Source organism: Monopterus albus, unplaced genomic scaffold (assembly GCF_001952655.1).
Source record: "Monopterus albus unplaced genomic scaffold, M_albus_1.0 scaffold88.1, whole genome shotgun sequence".
Classification (NCBI taxonomy): Eukaryota; Metazoa; Chordata; class Actinopteri; order Synbranchiformes; family Synbranchidae; genus Monopterus; species Monopterus albus.
Genome location: NW_018127968.1, coordinates 1,380,461 through 1,387,764, shown reverse-complemented (window position 1 = coordinate 1,387,764; position 7,304 = coordinate 1,380,461). Strand labels below are relative to the sequence as shown.

General features: G+C 42.6%; 1 protein-coding gene across 1 annotated transcript in view; it reads left to right on the top strand.

Annotated features, from left to right (window-relative positions):
• The first annotated feature begins 220 nt into the window (after positions 1-220).
• Positions 221-7,304, top strand: part of map2 (microtubule-associated protein 2) — a 75,809-nt gene continuing 68,725 nt past the window's right edge. Inside the window, exons 1-2 of the mRNA XM_020607690.1 lie at positions 221-238; positions 376-575. The gene's annotated coding sequence lies outside the window, so the exon portion shown is untranslated. The remainder of the gene's footprint in view (positions 239-375; positions 576-7,304) is intronic.

Below are 7,304 nucleotides of genomic sequence, written 5' to 3'. Positions count from 1 at the left end.
GTAAATAAAGTTAGTTACATTTATGGAACTATTGCGTTTAGGTCCCTCCAAGATGAAGACTACAGTTTTGTCGTAATTTCTGGTAAATGGGTGGAGCACAACACCGTAAATCACCAGCTAATGCTCAGCTACAGTCTACCGGAGTGACTACTATAGTCATTACGGTACATGGAGCCCGTGGAGCCTGTCTGTGTCCGACAGACCCACAGCAGTACGGAAAGACACTTGCGCCGGACAGGTAGGAAAATATTACACTTAAAAAAAATGTTATTTTTTTTATAAAAGTATTCTAATACAAACGAATGTGTACAAATGACAATGACTCAAAACCAGCATGTGATGTTGGCGGTGAGAGACACTCTCTACACCCAACAGTGAATTGACGTCTCAGCAAGCAGTGAGGCTGAAATGATGAGGAGCCCCTCTCTGTGTGGATGGAGAGAGGATGCATTGTTCTACAGGAGAACCTGGTCTGGGTGTGATAGCCCAGCTGTGTTGTCAGCCACGTTAAATGAGCAGTGTTAAGGAATTAATACGGTATGAAATCACTGAGCAGCAGCACATCTGTCAAACGGGTAAGATGGAATCGTTGACTCAATTGCACTGTTTATTATTGGACCATTTCCACTTGAATGCTCGTTTTCTTGACGAGTTGAAAGGATGATGTCTGCATTGTGCTACATAAAGGCTTTTACCTATTGCGTTCACTGCGGGAGCTCGCCTTGCTGCGGTGGCAGTGCACGGCCATCACGCAGTTGTAATGCCCGTAACACATTGTAGAAAGCTATAACAAAAGGTTAAAGTAAGAATAAATAAGAATTCCCCCTAGAAAACTAATAATGCCTAGTGAGAGAGAATGAGAGAGGGGTGCATTACAGGTGCTGAGTCATATTGGCCCATCTCTGGTTGATCACACCAGTAAATTCTATTATGTGCATGTTTGTTATTGTCATCAGTAACATGTCAATTTATGTAAAATAATCATATTTAATGGCTGCATTCATATTGTTCATTCCATTTAAAATCCAATGTGAAAACAGGCATCATTAAGACTTGATCTCTCCACTGAACCCCTGCTTCAACAGGAAACCCAGCACAGCAGCCAAATGAGTCTCAGCTGTTACACCTCAGAGATCCTTTATCTCATACTGAACCAATATTATATAGTGAGCTCGTACATAATAGAAGTCTTTAACAGTACATGCAGGTTTCAGTCTGGCCTCAGGGACTGGTTATTGATTCCCCTCTGTCGAGTCCACTTACTACAGTGTGTGCAGATATATTTAAATGCCTGATAAGGCTGGGATGCTTGGAGTCGTAAGTGGTCAGGCAGGCAGGCTGCTTGGAGCTCCTCCTTGCTAAAAATGTGGGCTCATCTTTCAGGAGGTCCAGGGTTGCCTGCTGTAACTGTTAAGTGCAGGAACAGGGCTGTATATTGACAGTTGTTTGCCCTTTACATGCTTCTGGCCCAAATGTAAGGAAGGGCAGAGGAGAGGCTATGAGCAAACAACTGGGAGATGGAGCTTGTTGTGCTGAAACATGGAAATGTGTTGTCTGTTTTTATTTTTTTAGGTCATAATTTTTCTGCAACCCATCACAGCCCTCCTTTTATTTAAAAATAATTTGTCACACTGTATGTTTATGTGTTTACTGCTTTTTAGTGCTGAATATGAGATATTTGTGAAACTCAGTGCGACTCACAAGGTGGGCAGGTTTACTGATGTGTGTGGTAAGGCCTTAAGAGGGGACGTGGACCTCTGAGATGGGTGGTGCTGGCCATTTTGTACCTGTTCCCTTCTCATGGATAGAAGATGAGTTAGAAGCAAAAACCTCATCCTTAAAGTAATTTTGACAGCACATAATAGAAATTACAAACTGATTTAGGTAAGTAATTAGATAGTATGTGAGTGTTCGGGGAAGGAGACATCAGCTGAAAGTGTCTGTGTCAAGGTGACGTCTGGGCGGTCTGTCCCTGGCCTAATGAATTGCTGTCTGTATGGTTGATACAGTAGACGGTTGGATTAAAAGCCTGTCAGTCGGTCGGATATCGGATCGGGCAGCCAGACGATGAATCAGAGCAGTGGGTAGGTACATTAATGGTGTGGATGACTACAAATGTACACGATGGGGTTTTTGTCAATAACTTAGACATGAGGTGTTTGTCTAGCATAGCCTGGGGGTTTAGTTTAAGTTAGTGTGCTCTGTGCCTGACAATAATAAAGCCAATGGTGCAGTTAGTTTTGTCCAGGAGATATGGATTTATACATAGAACACATAAGACATATCAAGAGTTTATTCTCACAGTTTATTCTCAACAAGCCGAAGCTAAAAGACAGGATTTTAGAACAGAACATAAGGGAATACCTATTCTGCAGTCTCAAAACTGAACAAGTCCCTTGGGTTGTAGCTGGCAAGACTGAGGTAACCTGAAAGTGGAGTAGGGTCAGAGCAGCTCAGAAAGGGAGAGCAGTCCCAAAACATTCAGCGCTTATAAAACAGAACCTGAAATCCAATTGGTTATTTGAGCAGCACCCAGTGAAGGCCAGGGATTCATGGACTCTGCCTTGTAGCGGCATTTTAGACGACCAGCAGGGTAGACTTCCACAGGCCCTCATTTTGTTATGATACTATACTTACAAACTGCATTGCTGAGATATAGAAAGCAGCACAGGAAGACATAGCTTCACACAGTGAAGAGAAAGCACCTGCCCACTGCAACGAAGATCTCCTGAAAATAGATGCTGGATAGTTTGGGTTATAAATGTAACATTCATCTTTGTTTTCAGCTCACGATAAGATCATTTAGATAGTTAGGCTAACCTGGGAATTTGTTGTCCGACCATGTGTGTTGCTTTTCCTAATGCACTCTCTGTTGTGCCATAATGCTGTGTAACTGCATTCCTATCTTCCTAATTATGTCTGTGCATGAAATGTGCTAAAAAAAAGTGGTAGGATTGAATGGGCTAAGCTTAAACTGTGAGACATTCTGTTATGACCAGTGAAAGATGACTGCTACAGCGTCTTGGGTGGGAATGTAAAGGAAACATTTACTGAACTGATTATTTTCACTGAGGTTGGTACAGTCGCACGCCAGAGTGGGCAGTCCAGGCCGAGGTGCCAGCTCCGGTGCAGTAGGCAGCACTGCAGCAGGCCAGCTGCCGATCATGTGCGGTGCCCTGCACTGTAGGTCAGCTTCAACTATGCCCTGTGAGTCGGTGAGACAACCTAATCCTGATTCCTGTGAAGATACTTACTCAGCTGGTCAGCCACACAAACACCCACAAACAGGCAGTCCTCCCATGTCACAGTCATAATATGATGTAATGCTTGCTCTGGGTGTGTGTGTGTGCATGTGTCAGACAGAGAAAGTGGGAAAGGCTCTTTGTATGAAAGAAGAGAGACACTCGGCGGTGGCTTTCGCAGCAGCTTCAACACACTCAACCTCCATTTCCACCATCCAACTGCCAATGACGCTCCCTCTCTCTGTCTCCGCGGCTGAGTGATGCACTCCAGGTTTATAAATATGAGAACAGTGAGAAGATGCTTCTGGTGGAAGTCTTAGATGATACCTGTCATTGTCATGACTGAGTATTTTGTCTCTAAAACATCTAAAAGAAGTGGAAACAAAAACACAATAGTGACAAATATTTCCTTTTGTCTCTCTCTCTCTCTGTCTCTTTTCCTAAACCCAAAGATAATCAGGTTACTGTCACATAACACAACACTTCTCACATTTGAACTAGATGTTGCTTGAAACATGACGCACAGTTAACAAGATTTCATTTATTAGAAGTATTGCACAATAATTGTGTTTTGATGAACTAATTGTGTTGGCTGTAGTTGAAACTTGATCTGTGTCTGACGAGTATTCAGATATTTATTTGTGCTTTTCCATCAGCTGTGGGAACAGTGGAAGTAGTTCAAAAACAGAAGGTCAGTTTCATAGTCTATTGTGCTATATTTATACCAGCTATTATTTTTATTGTATATACTCTTTAAATGAAATTGTTAGTTTATATGCCGTTATCACTTTCAAGTCTTTCTTAGTCTTTATCATTCAGACTTAGAGCTACCAAGCGTTCTGATTCTGGACTTGAACAGCTGCTTTGACCAACAACACAATTTTCTATTTTATGCTACACATTCGTTTAAGATATTTATGTTGGACAATTTTAGACAAGCTCTGGGTCAAAACTAAAGTAAGGCAGGCCTTGAGGGAAAATACCCCATCGTCATACAGTAGTGTTTATTTGGAGATTGGCTAACCGAGGTGGAAAGGCAGCAGATGTTTAGTACAGAAATAATTCACTAAAGGTCTCAAAATCAACTCTTTTAATTCACTTGAGGACTCCTATTTAAGTATGTGATGCAACAAAACATTTGTAACATTTCTTTTGACAGTATTAAATGTTAGTTCAACAGCTATAAAATGTCTAGTGACTGCAAACTGCCTAAACTCAGCTGCTGAGGGTTACTTCTCATCTCTGAGCCTGATGTTGACCTCTCTTCTTAGGGGGAGAAAATGAAAAACAAGCTGGAATACAGGATCTACAAACAGCTAGTGTGTTTGTGATAAATGGCTTGACACTACTTTAGTCGGCTGCTTATATTTAGTTTTACAGTGGAAGGCACAGAACCAAGGATACATACAAGGCAACAATATGTCTGCCAGAGATCAGGTCAGGCCCAATTCATTATCTCCACTGCATAGACTACATGTCTAATCACATTTTACCTGTGAGAGTGAGTTAGTGCCTTTGCAATCATCTCATGTCTGTGAGATAAAACATCTCAGTGTTCCATCATCTAAGAAAATATATGCTGAAGGACTGCAGAACCACTGACTTCAGCTGCTGTGCTCGGACAGTCCTGTCAGGCAATGGGCCAAGTCTAAGCTAAGTAATTTCTATTTTTGGCTGGGGTTCAGGAGTGGTATGACTGACCTCACTTGACCTGAAATAAATGGATTTCCAAAAAGTCCACTGACAGATTTCTACCTACTGTACAGCTCTTTTTTTTTTTTGCTAGTTGGGCTTCTGTTCTTCATCTTAGTTTTTTTTCTGCTCTCAGGGACACGTGGGGTCAAGACAACTGACCTTTAGTTTATGGGAGCCTGAGATCAGTCAAGTCAGACTCACTAGAGTCTGTCCCAAAGGCCACCACTTTTCCCAGAAAATAGTTTCAGTCACAAATTCTTTGGTATTCTGTTTATTTCTTTTGTTTACATTGGAACGACACAAAAAAGCAGAGATAAAAAGTCAAATCCGATACATTCCACACAAACTCCAAATATGGACTGAACAGAATTACTGACACCCTAAACTTAATACTTGGCAGCACACCCTGTGGACAAAATATCTGAAATCACTTCCTGTAACCATCAGGGAGTTTCTTCCACCTCTCTCCTGGGGTTTTGGTCCACTCTTCTTTTGCCAACTGCTCCAGGTCTCTCAGATTTGAAGGCTTCCTTCTCCAGCTGCTGTTCTGAGATCTCTCCACTGGAGCTCTATGGGATTTAGGTCTGGACTCATTGCTGGCCACTTCAGAACTCTCCAGCTCATTGTCTGAAACCATTTCTGGTGCTTTCTGAAGTCTGCTTTGGGTCATTGTCATGACCTCTGACAGAGACCCACCCTTATGACCCTGGGCCCTACACTGTGCCCCATAATTCATTGTAGTCTTCAGATTTCATAATACGATAGACACAATCAAGACATCCAGAGCCTGAAGCAGCAAAGCAACCCCAGAACATCAGTGACCCTCCACCATGTTTGACTGTAGGGGCCGTGTTCTTTTCTTTGAAGGCTTCATTTTGTTTTCTGAAAACAGTAGAATGATGTGGACAACCAAAAAGGTCTATTTAAGCCTCATCTGTTCATAGGACAGATGAAATAAGCACGAGAAAACCAAAGAATATGTGATTGCAACAATTTTCTGGGAGAAGTGGTGAGTTGTGTGACACATATGTAGGGGTGCCAATATTTTTGGCTATGACTGTCAAACCAGACTGAAAATTAATTAGCACATATCTCATTGTTGTCATACCTTCTTCAGACCAGTCTGAAGTCTATAGGATGTCACTATTTCTAGAGAGCCATAATCTCTTCTCAACAGTACATGACAGAGCAGATAGGGAGCTGACAGAAAAACATGTGGGCTGAAAACATAGGGCTGACTCACAGTATATAACTGTTTCCTGCTGCCTCTCCTCTCCTCTCCTCCCCTCTCCTCCCCTCCCCCCCTAGAAAGTATATGTGTATTTGACTTGCATCTCTGTGTGACCTGTGATTGTTCAGTGTGTGTTGGTCTGTCCATCAATGCTCATCATTCAGTCTGTGTGTGGCTACCATGTACAGTTTTATGTACAAAAATAAACACCTTCAGTATCTCATGCAAGCACAGAGCTGAGGGCTCACAGTGGGTGGGGGGGGGTCTTTAAGGTGTGTGTGTGTGAAATTGAAAGAGATATCGTCTCAGATGTTGCTTCAGGTTGGGAATGTTGCCTCCCGTCACAGCACATTGTTCTATGGAGAAAAAGAAGCCATGTTTGAATCTATGTATACCGCTGTTGTCCATTCTGGTGATGCAGAAGATGGCACCGTGACGTATTCAGCAAGAGCAATGTTCACAATGTGCAATGGAAACAAAAACGTGTACTGGGGCCAAGTGGCCCGGACCAATGGGACAGTTCCCGGTGGCAGTGGAATGATGGCTGGTACGATATATTGATCAAACCCTGTGTGGCATCCTTGAGTTTGTGAGCAGTGCAGAGACTGGGACTCACCTGGCTCATTATCAGAGAACCAAAACCCTTGAGATGATCCAGAGATGCCATCTTCCCACCTAGTACCCATCACATTTCCACCACCCACCACCTTCTTTTCCGTACGGGTTTAAAAATGAAGCAAATATCCTCGAACCTTCTCTTAATCGTCCTCTTTTATCTTATGCTTAGGAATTCTCAATGCACTGGTAGTACTGGAGTCCTGGTAGTCAGAAGACAGACAGCAGAGTACAGCTGCCACCTCAGAGAATGTGTCACACAGGGTGCAGTAATCTATCACAGTGCTTACATAAATCTTTATTGTCTCTGTCTGGGCAAGCATCTCACATCTCTTTATCGAAATGCTGTGTCACTTCTCTGTCTTCTATCTTGCTTCTCCTAATGGCTTTTGTTGATGGAGCACAGAGGTTGATGGTGACACCCTGAGGTCTGTGACACAGACCAGATGCAGGAGACTACTGAATGACAATGTTGCAGAGGAATAAAAGCTTTTTTTTTTCTTCCTCAGCTAAATCAGAAA